Source organism: Eubalaena glacialis, chromosome 14, assembly GCF_028564815.1.
Source record: "Eubalaena glacialis isolate mEubGla1 chromosome 14, mEubGla1.1.hap2.+ XY, whole genome shotgun sequence".
Lineage (NCBI taxonomy): Eukaryota > Metazoa > Chordata > Mammalia > Artiodactyla > Balaenidae > Eubalaena > Eubalaena glacialis.
In genome coordinates, this window is record NC_083729.1 from 77,991,436 (window position 1) to 78,006,932 (window position 15,497).

Genomic DNA, 15,497 nt, shown 5'->3' on the forward strand with positions numbered 1-15,497 from the left:
CATGATAATGTATTTAAAGGCAACTTGTGCATTCTGAGATATAAATGCTTCAAGTATTCAAAATAAAAGTGGTCTAGTGATGACTGTAATTATCAAGGAAGGTTGCCTAGAATGGTTGTACAAGGTTTTAAGGCCAGGCAGCTGTGTATTGGAGAGAGCTCTGAATAGCAAAAGCAAGAGCTGAAATATTTAAGGGTGGAAAATAAACCACTGTGTGGGACTTTTGTTTATTTTTTCCATTGTGTTTAGAGCAGGGTTATGATATAATAAAATCAGTTCTTTTATGATATTATTCTGAACAAATGCATGAACATCTGCCCAATGGATGCAATGCTATTTCATAAAATTATAGGATCACAGCATACCACAGCTGAGAAAGACTTAAAGACCACTCATTTATTAATTGCAAAAGGTGGCCCATGAGCAGAATATAGCCCACAGACTTTTGTGTGAACCAAATAGTGATTTACAAATTTGAACCAATATTTAAAAATTAGGAGATTTCACATGAAAATCTGGATTTGTAAATTCACCTTAAAAAATAGAGGTAGAGTGCTTCCCATCAGGAAACTTGCACAAGCCTCTGAGATAGCCGCATCCACCAGAGGGCAGACAGCAGAAGCAAGAAGAACTACAATCAGGCAGCCTGTGGAACAAAAACCACATTCACAGAAAGACAGACAAGATGAAAAAGCAGAGGGCTATGTATCAGGTGAAGGAACAAGATAAAACCCCAGAAAAACAAGTAAACGAAGTGGAGATAGGCAACCTTCCAGAAAAAGAATTCAGAACAATGATATAGTAATCAAACTGGCAAAAATTAAAGACAAAGAAAAATTATTGAAAGCAGCAAGGGAAAGAAAACAAATAACATACAAGGGAACTCCCATAAGGTTAACAGCTGATTTTTCAGCAGAAACTCTACAAGCCAGAAGGGAGTGGCATGATATACTTCAAGTGATGAAAGGGAAGAACCTACAGCCAAGATTACTCTACCCAGCAAGGATCTCATTCAGATTCAATGGAGAAATCAAAAGCTTTATAGACAAGCAAAAGCTAAGAGAATTCAGTACCACAAAACCAGCTCTACAACAAATGCTAAAGGAACTTCTCAAAGTGGGAAACACAAGAGAAGAAAACGACCTACAAAAACAAACCAAAAACAATTAAGAAAATAGTCATAGGAACATACATATCGATAATTACCTTAAACGTGAATGGATTAAATGCTCCAACAAAAAGACACAGGCTTGCTGAATGGATACAAAAACAAGACCCATATATATGCTGTCTACAAGAGACCCACTTCAGACCTAGGGACACATACAGACTGAAAGTGAGGGGATGGAAAAAGATATTCTATGAAAATGGAAACCAAAAGAAAGTTGGAGTAGCAATACTCATATCAGATAAAAAAGACTTTAAAATAAATAATGTTACAAGAGACAAGGAAGGACACATTACATAATGATCAAGGGATCAATGCAAGAAGATATAACAATTATAAATATATATGCACCCAACGTAGGAGCACCTCAATACATAAGGCAACTGCTAACAACTATAAAACAGGAAATTGACAGTAACACAATAATAGTGGGGGATTTTAACGCCTCAGTTACACCAATGGACAGATCATCCAAAATGAAAATAAATAAGGAAACAGAAGCTTTAAATGATACAATAGACCAGATAGATTTAATTGATATTTATAGGACATTCCATCCAAAAACAGCAGGTTACAATTTCTTCTCAAGTGTGCATGGAACATTCTCCAGGATAGATCACATCTTGGGTCACAAATCAAGCCTCAATAAATTTAAGAAAATTGAAATCATATCAAGTATCTTTTCTGACCACAACGCTATGAGATTCGAAATGAATTACAGGGGAAAAAATGTAAAAAACAAAAACACATGGAGGCTAAACAATATGTTACTAAATAACCAAGAGATCACTGAAGAAATCAAAGAGGAAATCAAAAAATACCTAGAGACAAGTAACAATGAAAGCACAATGATCCGAAACCTATGGGTTGCAGCAAAAGCAGTTCTAAGAGGGAAGTTTATAGTTATACAAGCCTACCTCAAGAAACAAGAAAAATATCAAATAAACAATCTAACCTTACACCTAAAGGAACTAGAGAAAGAACAACAAACAAAACCCAAAGTCAGCAGAAGGAAAGAAATCATAAAGATCACAGCAGAAATAATTGAAATAGAAACAAAGAAAACAATAGCAAAGATCAATAAAACTAAGCATTGGTTCTTTAAGAAGATAAACAAAATTGATAAACCACTAGCCAGACTCATCAAGAAAAAGAGGGAGAGGACTCAAATCAATAAAATTAGAAATGAAGCATGAGAAGTTACAACAGACACCGCAGAAATACAAAGCATCCTAAGAGACTACTACAAGCAACTCTATGCCAATAACATGGACAACCTGGAAGAAATGGGCAAATTCTTAGAAAGGTATAACCTTCCAAGACTGAACCAGGAAGAAATAGAAAATATGAACAGACCAATCACAAGTAATGAAATTGAAACTGTGATTAAAAATCTTCCAACAAACAAAAGTCCAGGACCAGAAGGCTTCACAGGTGAATTCTATCAGACATTTAGAGAAGAGCTAACACCCATCCTTCTCAAACTCCTCCGAAAAATTGCAGAGGAAGGAACACTCCCAAACTCATTCTATGAGGCCACCATCACCCTGATACCAAAACCAGACAAACATATTACAAAAAAAGAAAATTATAGACCAATATCACTGATGAATATAGATGCAAAAATCCTCAACAAAATACTAGCACACAGAATCCAACAACACATTAAAAGGATCATACACCATGATCAAGTGGGATTTATCCCAGGGATGCAAGGATTCTTCAATATATGCAAATCAATCAACGTGATAAACCATATTAACAAATTGAAGAATAAAAACCATATGATCATCTCAATAGATGCAGAGAAAGCTTTTGACAAAATTCAACACCTGTTTATGATAAAAACTCTCCAGATAGTGTGCATAGAGGGAACCTACCTCAACATTATAAAGGCCATATATGACAAACCCACAGCAAACATCATTCTCAATGGTGAAAAACTGAAAGCATTGTCTCTAAGATCAGGAACACGACGAGGATGTACACTCTCACCACTATTATTCAACATAGTTTTGGAAGTCCTATCCATGGCAATCAGAGAAGAAAAAGAAATAAAAGGAATACAAATTGGAAAAGAAGAAGTAAAACTATCACTGTTTGCACATGACATGATACTATACATAGAGAACCCTAAGGATGCCACCAGAAAACTACTAGAGCTAATCAATGAATTTAGTAAAGTTGCAGGATACAAAATTAATGCACAGAAATCTCTTGCATTCCTATACACTAATGATGAAAAATCTGAAAGAGAAATTAAGGAAACACTCCCATTTACCATTGCAACAAAAAGAATAAAATACCTAGGAAAAAACCTACCCAGGGAGACAAAAGACCTGTATGCAGAAAACTATAAGACACTGATGAAAGAAATTCAAGATGATACCAACAGATGGAGAGATATACCATGTTCCTGGATTGGAAGAATCAATATTGTGAAAATGACTATACTACCCAAAGCAATCTACAGATTCAATGCAATCCCTATCAAATTACCAATGGCATTTTTTACGGAACTAGAACAAATCATCTTAAAATTTGTATGGAGACACAAAAGACCACGAATAGCCAGAGCAGTCTTGAGGAAAAAAAACGGAGCTGGAGGAATCAGACTCCCTGACTTCAGACTATACTACAAAGCTACAGTCACCAAGACAATATGGTATTGGCACAAAAACAGAAACATAGATCAATGGAACAAGATAGAAAGCCCAGAGATATACCCACACACCTATGGTCAACTAATCTATGACAAAGGAAGCAAGAATATACAATGGAGAAAAGACGGCCTCTTCAATAAGTTGTGCTGGGAAAACTGGACAGCTACATATAAAAGAATGAAATTAGAACACTCCTTAACACCATACACAAAAATAAACTCAGAATGGATTAGAGACCTAATTGTAAGACCGGACACTATAAAACTCTTATAGGAAAACACAGGAAGAACACTCTTTGACATAAATCACAGCAAGATCTTTTTTGATCCACCTCCTAGAGTATTGGAAATAAAAACACAAATAAACAAATGGGACCTAAAGAAACTTCAAAGCTTTTGCACAGCAAAGGAAACCATAAACAAGACAAAAAGACAACCCTCAGAATGGGAGAAAATATTTGCAAACGAATCAATGGACAAAGGTTAATCTCCAAAATATATAAACAGCTCATGCAGCTCAATATTAAAAAAACAAACAACCTAATCCAAAAATAGGCAGAAGACCTAAATAGACATTTCTCCAAAGAAGACATACAGATGGCCAAGAAGCACATGAAAAGCTGCTCAACATCACTAATTATTAGAGAAATGCAAATCAAAACTACAATGAGGTATCACCTCACACCAGTTAGAATGGGCATCATCAGAAAATCTACAAACAACAAATGCTGGAGAAGGTGTGGAGAAAAGGGAACCCTCTTGCACTGTTGGTGGGAATGTAAATTGATACAGCCACTATGGAGAACAGTATGGAGGTTCCTTAAAAAACTAAAAATAGAATTACCATATGATCCAGCAATCCCACTGCTGGGCATATACCCAGAGAAAACCATAATTCAAAAAGGCACATGCACCCCAATGTTCATTGCAGCTCTCTTTACAATAGCCAGGTCATGGACCAACCTAAATGCCCATCGACAGATGAATGGATAAAGAAGATGTGGTACATATATACAATGGAATATTACTCCACTATAAAAAGGAACCATATTGGGTCATTTATTGAGACGTGGATGGATCTAGAGACTGTCATACCGAGTGAAGTAATTCAGAAAGAGAAAAACAAATATCGTATATTAACGTGTATATGTGGAACCTAGAAAAATGGTACAGATGAACCAGTTTGCAGGGTAGAAATTGAGACACAGATGTAGAGAACAAAGGTATGGACACCAAGGGGGGAAAGCCACGGGGGGATGCGGGTGGTGGTGTGATGAATTGGGTGATTGGGATTGACATGTATACACTGATCTGTATGAAATTGATGACTAATAAGATTTTGCTGTATAAAAAAAATAAAATAAAATTCAAAAAAAAAACAAAACAAACAAAATAAATAAAATAACTAAATTTTCAAGTTTAAAGAAAAAAAATAGAGGTAAAAGATACAACAAACTGTGAATATAACAAAAAAGAAATGGACTTACAGATATAGAGAACAAACTAGTGGTTACCAGTGGGGAGAAGGGAGTGGGGAAGAGCTATAAAAGGGTAGGGAATTAAGAGGTATAAAATATTATGTACAAAAATAAGCTACAAGGATATATTGTGCAACATGGACATTATAGCCAATATTTTATAATAACTATAAATGGAGTCTAACCTTTAAAAATTGTGAATCATTATATTGTGCACCTATAAATTATACAATAGTATACATCAGCTATACTTCAATTTAAAAAAAAAAAGCAAACTAAAAAAAAAAAATAGGTGAGATACATTAGAATCACACCACTGCATGTAAGTAATGTGATATGGCAGAGTGTCTGCCTTCTTTGGATGGTAAACGACTGCTCCAGGTTGACACAGTGCCCAGTTCTGAAGAAGGTGAACTGTGATTAGCCTCAACAAAGACCTCAGATGATCCCATGGGAAGCTCTGGAACTGGGATAGTCTTTCAGATTTTCCCAAGTCAAGGCAAGGGGGAAAGACTTTGTACTTGTGTGTCGAACAATCATTGCAGACAGGCTGTCCCCAGAGAGGAAATGTAACCTTGGTTGAGGCAAGTTGCCTTGGTTGAGGCAACTGAGAGCAATTCTCAGAGGGAGACTCAAAGCTACCAGCCACCAACATTCTCATTGACTTGGGGAATTAGTGCTGCTGTCCTGAAGGGTTGCTGCTCCCCAGAATCCACTTGGAGAGATTAAACCACTTATCAAAGGTCACATGGTTATTACTTTTTGGTGCCATAATTAAGTGCAGGTCTATCTGATTCTGGATCCATGTTCTTTACCTTAAAATTCTTCAAGTAACTTTACTGTAATATTGTGATTTATAAGAAGAAATATATATTTAGTCTTCATCCACAGTTCCTGGCTCATAGCTTCCAAACCCCTTGGAATTTTCAGAGTTAAAAGAGCAATGGGTGCATCTTTTATTATAATGTTTGGTCTCTAGTCCTAAGTTCCTGAAATTGCTTCAGAACCATACAAGTGAAATGGGTGTCATCTTATTCATAACAAGCCCCTTTCCAACACAACTGTGTTTATGTTAATGAGGTGACTTTTGGAAAGCACCTAAGGATGGCAGCTTATTGCCAGCAGAACAGGCCATGAACAGAGGGCTGTAAATTTCAGGCCCACCCCCTGATTTCTGGGGAGGTGAGAAGGGCTGGAGGTTGAATCAATCACCAATGGGCAATGATTTAATCAAGCATGCCTGTGTAATGAAGCCTAAATAAAAATCAAAGGAGGGGATTAAGAGAGTTTTCAAGTTGGTGGACCAGAACGCTTCCACATGCCCCCATACTGGGCCCCAAGCTCCATGAGGAGAGAAGTTCCTTTGTTCAGGACTTTGCCCTATGTATCTCTTCATCTGGCTATTGATTCGGATCCTTTAATATCCTTTGTAATAAGCCAGTAACCTAGTGAGTAAGCGGGTTTCCTGAATTCTGTGAGCTGCTCTAACAAATTAATAGAACCCAAGGTGGGGGTAGGAAACTGCAGTCTGTAGCCAGTTGGTCAGAAGCTCAGGAAACAACCTAAGTTTGTGTATGGTGTCTGGATGGCAGTCTAATGGGACTGAGCCCTTAACCTGTGAAATCTGATGTTATCTCCAAGTAGATAGTGTCAAATTGAGTTGAATTGTAGGGTACCTGGCTAGTATCCAAGAGTTGCTTGGTGGTGGGGAATGCCACACCTCCTCATATTGAAACTGGAGTCAGAACCCATGTTTACTGTAATGCAGAAGTGGGACTACAATGTTCTCCTAGAAATGCAATTGCTAAGTGAATCTGCATTATGAGATCAAAGCACAGGCCCCATGGAAATACATTCTGGGCAGCATACACTTGAAATCATGTCATGTCTCTGGTCATTATCTCTTCTGGTTTCTGTTTATTTCATCATCGGTCACTCCCTCTGATTAGATGCCTTCTATACAAATGACTTTCTTCAACCCCTGTTTGAAGGATGATTTTGACCATCTGCTTCCTAAAACAGTTCCTTGATTATGCGCACTTGCCTTGAACAGCTGTTATATGTGTATAACCAAACTTGTATATATATATATATATATATATATAAAACTAAATGTATTTTTTATATAACTACTTTTAATGTCATTTGCCTTGGCATTTTGCAAAACTTCCAGTGTGACCGCATGCATATCCTATGAGTCAAAACGTTCATTAGAACACAAAACAATGACAGAAAACAACACCACAAAAAAGTAAACATAGAAATTATTGGGAGACGTTCAAGATGGCAGAGGAGTAAGACGTGGAGATCACCTTCCTCCCCACAAATATAAGAGAAATGCATCTACATGTGGAACAACTCCTACAGAACACCTACTGAATGCTGGCAAAAGACCTCAGACTTCCCTAACGGCAAGAAAATCCCCACGTACCTGGGTAGAGCAAAAGAAAAAAGAAAAAAACAGAGACAAAAGAATAGGGACAGGACCTGTACCTCTGGGAGGGAGCTGAGAAGGAGGAAAAGTTTCCACACACTAGGAAGTCCCTCCACTGGTGGAGACGGGGTGGGGGCAGTGGGTGGGAAGGGAGCTTCGGAAACACAGAGGAGAGCACAGAAATAGGGGTGCAGAGGGCAGAGCAGAGAGATTCCTGCAGAGAGGATCGGTGCTGACCAGTACTCACCAGCCTGAGAGGTTTGTCTGCTCACGCACCGAGGTGGGTGGGGTCTGGGAGCTGAGGTTCAGGCTTCAGAAGTCAGACCCCAGAGAGAGGACTGGGGTTGGCTGCATGAACACAGACTGAAGGGGGCTAGTGAGCCACAGCTAGCTGGAAGGGAGTCTGGGAAAAAGTCTGGAACTACCTAAGAGGCAAGAGACCATTGTTTAGGGGTGTGCGAGAAGAGGGGATTCAGACCACTGTCTAAATGAGCTCTAGAGACAGGCGAGAGCTGTGGCTGTCAGCACGGACACCAGAAACGGGCAAGAAATACTAAGGCTGCTGCTGCAGCCACCAAGAACCCTGTGTGCAAGCACAGGTCACTATCTACACCTCCTCTCCCAGGAGCCTGTGCAGACTGCCACTGCAAGGGTCCCATGATCCAGGGACAACTTCCCCAGGAGAACACATGGCGTGCCTCAGGCTGTTGCAATGTCATGTCAGCTGCTGCCGCCACAGGGTCACCCGCATACTGTACCCTTCCCTCCCCACGGCCTGAGTGAGCCTGAGTCACTGAATCAGCTGCTACTTTAACCTTGTCCTGTCTGGGTGGGGAACAGACGCACTAAGGAGACTATATGCAGAGGCAGGACAAAATCCAAAGCTGAACTCCAGGAGCTGTGCGAACAAAGAAGAGAAAGGGAAATCTTGCCCAGCAGCCTCAGGAGCAGTGGATTAAATCTCCACAATCAACTTGATGTACCCAGCATCTCTGGAATACCTCAATAGACAACAAATCATCCCAAAATTGAGGTGGTGGACTTTGGGAGCAACTGTAGACATGGGGTTTGCTTTATGCATCTAATTTGTTTCTGGTCTTATGTTTATCTTAGTCTAGTATTTAGAGTTTATTATCATTGGTAGATTTGTTTATTGATTTGGTTTCTCTCTTCCTTTTTTTTTTTATTTATAGATATATATATTTTTTTCCTTTTTCTCTTTTTGTGAGTGTGTATGTGTATTCTTCCTTGTGTGATGTTGTCAGTATAGCTTTGCTTTTACCATTTGTCCTAGGGTTCTGTCGTCTGTTATTTTTTTTCTTTTTTAAATTATTTCTTATTTTTTATTTTTAATATTTTTTTAAATTTTTTATTTTAATAACTTTTTTCATTTATTTTATTTTATTTTTCTTTCTTCCTTTTTTTCTCCCTTTTCTTCTGAGCCATGTGGCTGACAGGGTCTTTGTGCTCTGGCCAGGTGTCAGGCCTGTGCCTCCGAGGGCGGAGAGCTGAGTTCAGGAAATTGGTCCACCAGACACTTCCCAGTTCCATGTACTATCAAATGGTGAAAGCTCTCTCAGAGATTTCCATCTAAGCGCTAAAAGACCCAGCTCCACTCAACGACCAGCAAGCTACAGTGCTGGACACCCTGGCCAAACAACTAGCAAGAAAGGAACGCAACCCCACCCATTAGCAGAGAGGCTGCCTAAAATCATAATAAGGACACAGACACCTCAAAACACATCAATGGATGTGATGCCGCCCACCAGAACACAAGATCCAGCCTCATCCACCAGAACACAGGCACAAGTCACCTCCACCAGGAACCTACACAAGCCACTGAACCAACCTCACCCACTAGGGGCAGACACGAAAAACAATGGGAACTACGAACCTGCAGCCTGTGACAAAAAGACCCCAAACACAGTAAGTAAAGCAAAATGAGAAGAAAGAGAAAAAACACACAGCAGATAAAGGAGCAAGATAAATACCCACCAGACCAAACAAATGAAAAGGAAATAGGCAGTCTACCCGAAAAAGAATTCAGAGTAATGATAGTAAATATGATGCAAAATCTTGGAAATAGAATGGAGAAAATAAAAGAAATGCTTAACAAGGACCTAGAAAAACTAAACAGCAAACAAACACTGATGAACAAAACAATAAATGAAATTTAAAATTCTCTAGAATGAATCAATAGCAGAATAACTGAGGCAGAAGAACGGATAAGTGACCTGGAAGATGAAATAGTGGAAATAACTACTGCAGAGAAGAATAAAAAAAAAAAGAATGAAAAGAATTGAGGACAGTCACAGAGACCTCTGGGACAACGTTAAGCACACCAACATTCTAATTATAAGGGGTCCCAGAAGAAGAAGAGAAAAAGAAAGGGACTGGAGAAAACATTTGAACTTCCCTAATATGGGAAAGGAAGTAGTTAATCAAGTCCAGGAAGCACAGAGAGTCCCATACAGGAGAAATCCAAGGAGAAACATGCCAAGACACATATTAATCAAACTATCAAAAATTAAATACAAAGAAAAAATATTAAAAGCAGCAAGGGAAAAACAACAAATGAAATACAAGGGAATCCCCATAAGGTTAACAGCTGATCTTCCAGCAGAAACTCTGCAACCCAGAAAGGAGTGACAGGACATATTTAAAGTGATGAAAGGGAAAAACCTACAACCAAGATTACTCTACCCAACAAGGATCTCATTCAGATTTGACAGAGAAATTAAAACCTTTACAGACAAGCAAAAGCTAAGAGAATTCAGCACCACCAAACCAGCATTACAACAAATGCTAAAGGAACTTCTCTAGGCAGGAAACACAAGAGAAGGAAAAGACCTACAATAACAAATCCAAAATAATTAAGAAAATGGTAATAGGAACATACATATCGATAACTACCTTAAATGTAAATGGATTAAATGCTCCAACCAAAAGACATAGACTGGTTGAATGGATACAAAATTAAGTCCTGCATACACGCTGTCTACAAGACACCCATTTCAGGACTTCCCTGGTGGTCCAGTGGTTAAGAATCTGCCTTCCAATGCAGGGGATGCAGGTTCAATCCCTGGTCAGGGAACTAAGATCCCACATGCCATGAGGCAACTAAGCCCTTGAGCTTGGGAGCCCGCACTCCATAACTAGAGAGAAGCCTGCATGCTGCCATGAAGATCCTGCATGTCACAACTATGACCTGATACAAAAAAAGAATAAATAAATAAATAAAAATTAAAAAACAACAACAACAAAACACCCACTTCAGACCTAGGGAAACATACAGACTGAAATGGAGGGGATGGAAAAAGATATTCCATGCAAATGGAAATCAAAAGAAAGCTGGAGTAGCAATTCTCATATCAGACAAAATAAACTTTAAAATAAAGAGTATTACAAGAGACAAAGAATGAAACTACAGAATGATCAAGGGATCAATCCAAGAAGAATATATAACAATTGTAAATATTTATGCACCCAACATAGGAACACCTCAATACATAAGGCAAATGCTAACAGCCATAAAAGGGGAAATCGACAGTAACACAATACTAGTATGTGACTTTAAACCTAACTTTCACCAATGGACAGATCACCCAAAATGAACATAAATAAGGAAACACAAGCTTTAAATAACACATTAAACAAGATGGACTTAATTAATATTTATAGGACATTCCATTCAAAAACAACAGAATAAACTTTCTTCTCAAGAGCTCATGGAACATTCTCCAGGATAGATCATATCTTGGGTCACAAATCAAGCCTTGGTAAATTTAAGAAAATTGAAGTTGTATCAAGTGTCTTTTCTGACCACAGTGCTATGAGACTAGATATCAATTACAGGAAAAAATCCGTGAAAAATACGAATACATGGAGGCTAAACAATGCACTGCTAAATAACCAAGAGATCACTGAAGAAATCAAAGAGGAAATTAAAAACTACCTAGAAACAAATGACAATGAAAACATGACAACCCAAAATCTACGGGATGCAGCAAAAGCAGTTGTAAGAGGGAAGTTTATAGCAATACAATCCTACCTCAAGAAACAAGAAACATCTCAAGTAAACAACCTAAACTTACACCTAAAGCAATTAGAGAAAGAACAACAACAACAAAAAAAAAAATCGCAAAGTTAGCAGAAAGAGTGTAATCATAAAGATCAGATTAGAAATAAATGAAAAAGAAACGAAGGAAAGAATAGAAAAGATCAATAAAACTAAAAGCTGGTTGTTTGAGAAGATAAACAAAATTGATAAAACATTAGTCAGACTCATTAAGAAAAAAAGGCAAAAGACTCAAATCAATAGAATTAGAAATGAGAAAGAAGAAGTAACAACTGACACTGCAGAAATATAAAGGATCATGAGAGATTACTACAAGCAACTATATGCCAATAAAATGGACAACCTGGAAGAAATGGGCAAATTGTTAGAAAAGCACAACCTTCCGAGACTGAACCAGGAAGAAATAGAAAATATAAACAGACCAATCACAAGTACTGAAATTGAAACTGTGATTAAAAACTGTGATTAAAAAAAAACCCAGGACCAGATACCTTTACAGGAGAATTGTATCAAACATTTAGCGAAGAGCTAACACCTATCCTTCTCAAACTCTCCAAAATACAGCAGAGGGAGGAACACTCCCAAACTCATTCTACGAGGCCACCATCACCCTGATACCAAAACCAGACAAAGATGTCACAAAGAAAGAAAACTACAGGCCAATATCACTGATGAACATAGATGCAAAACTCCTCAACAAAATACAAGCAAACAGAATCCAACAGAACATTAAAAGGATCATACACCATGATCAAGTGGGGTTTATCCCAGGAATGTAAAGATTCTTCAATATATGTAAATCCATCAATGTGATACACGATATTAACAAATTGTAAGAGAAAAACCATTTGATCATCTCAATAGATGCAGATAAAGCTTTCGACAAAATTCAACACCCATTTATGATAAAAGCCCTCGACAAAGTAGGCATAGAGGGAACTTACCTCAACATAATAAAGGCCATATATGACAACCCACAGCTAACATCGTTCTCAATGGTGAAAAACTGAAACCATTTCCTCTAAGATCAGGAACAAGACAATGTTGTCCACTCTCACCACTATTATTCCACATAGTTTTGGAAGTTTTAGCCACAGCAATCAGAGAAGAAAAATAAATAAAAGGACTTCAAATCGGAAAAAAATGAAGTAAAGCTGTCACTGTTTGCAGATGACACGATACTAGACATAGAGAATCCTAAAGATGCTACCAGAAAACTACTAGAGCTAATCAATGAATTTGGTAAAGTAGCAGGATACAAAATTAATGCACAGAAATCTCTTGCATTCCTATACCCTAATGATGAAAAATCTGAAAGAGAAATTAAGGAAACACCCTTATTTACCACTGCATCAAAAAGAATAAAATACCTAGGAATAAACCTACCTAAGGAGACAAAAGACATTTATGCAGAAAACTCTAAGACACTGATGAAAGAAATTAAAAATGATACAAACAGATGGAGAGATATACCATGTTCTTGGATTGGAAGAATCAACATTGTGAAAATGACTATACTACCCAAAGTAATCTACAGATTCAATGCAATCCCTATCAGATTACCAATGGCATTTTTCATGAACTAGAACAAACAATTTCACAATTTGTATTGAAACACAAAAGACCCCAAATAGCTAAAGCAATCTTGAGAAAGAAAAACAGAACTGGAGGAATCAGGCTCCTGGACTTTAGACTATACTACAAAGCTACAGTAATCAAGACAGTATGGCACTGGCACTAATACAGAATTATAGATCAATGGAACAGGATAGAAAGCCCAGAGATAAACCCACACACATATGGTCACCTTATTTTTGATAAAGGAAGAAAGAATATACAATGGAGAAAAGATAGCCTCTTCAATAAGTGGTGCTGGGAAAACTGTACAGCTATCTGCAAAAGAATGAAATTAGAACACTCCCTAACACCATATACAAAAATAAACTCAAAGTGGATTAAAGACCTAAATGTAAGGCCAGACACTATCAAACTCTTAGAGGAAAACATAGGCAGAACATTCTATGACATAAATCACAGCAAGATCCTTTTTGACCCACTTCCTAGAGAAATGGAAATAAAAACAAAAATAAACAAATGGGACCTAATGAAACTTAAAAGCTTTTGCACAGCAAAGGAAACCATAAACAAGATGAAAAGACAACCCTCAGAATGGGAGAAAGTATTGCAAACGAAGCAACTGACAATGGATTAATCTCCAAAATATACAACAGTTCTTGTAACTCAATATCAAAAATCAAACAACCCAATCCAAAAATGGACAGAAGACCTAATTGGACATTTCTCCAAAGAAGACATACAGATCACCAACAAACACATCAAATGATGCTCAATATCATTAATCATTAGAGAAGTGCAAATCAAAACTACAATGAGGTATCACCTCACACTGGTCAGAATGGCCATCATCAAAAAATCTACAAACAATAAGTGCTGGAGAGCGTGTGGAGAAAAGGGAACCCTCTTGCACTGTTGGTGGGAATGTAAATTGATACAGCCACTATGGAGAACAGTATGGAGGTTCCTTAAAAAGCTAAAAATAGAAGTACCATATGACCCAGCAATCCACTACTGGGCATATACCCTGAGAAAACCATAATTCAAAATAGTCATGTACCACAATGTTCATTGCAGCTCTATTTACAATAGCCAGGACATGGAAGCAACTTAAGTGTCCATCGACAGATGAATGGATAAAGAAGATGTGGCACATATATACAATGGAATATTACTCAGCTATAAAAAGAAATGAAATTGAGTTATTTGTAGTGAGATGGATGAACCTAGAGTGTGTCATACAGAGTGAAGTCAGAAAGAGAAAAACAAATACCGTATGCTAACACATATACATGGAATCTAAAAATAAAATGAAATAAAATAAATGGTTCTGAAGAACCTAGGGGCAGGATAGGTATAAAGACGCAGACGTAAAGATTGGACTTGAGGACACAGGGAGGGGAAAGTGTAAGCTTGGACGAAGTGAGAGGTTGGCATGGACATATATACACTGCCAAATGTAAAATAGGTAGCTAGTGGGAAGAAGCCACATAGCACAGGGAGATCAGCTCAGTGCTTTTGACCACCTAGAGGGATGGGGTATGGAGGGTGGGAGGGAGACGCAAGAAGGAGGAGATATGGGGATATTTGTATACATATAGCTGATTTATTTTGTTATACAGCAGAAACTAACACACCATTTTAAAGCAATTATATTCCAATAAAGATGTTAAAAAAAAAAAAGAAATTAGTGAATAACGCTCAAAATGAAGAAAGAAAACTCAGTATGTGCCCCAGAGATCTTTGGACAACAGATGGAGACAATAGGTCATGAATGTGTGATGGGGTCCAGCTGATGGGGTGATGTTCAATTTACCATTCACAATGATAAAAAGAAGTAGATACCAAGTGTCCTGGTCAGTAATGTTATACATATGCAGGTGTGTGTGTTTGTCTGTCCGAGATCAATAGTTTTATAATCAGCATTCTATGTATCAACTCTCAGTAAAATAGTTTTCCTAAAAAAAAAAAAATCATTGCATTTGAATTATACATGTATGTTTAGCCTGTGGAGATGCCCAGTCTGTTCTAAAGAAGCAATTCAACCCTGCTTCTCCTTGTACTGACTTAGTATTAACCTAGGTGAGGCAGAAAGAAAATCC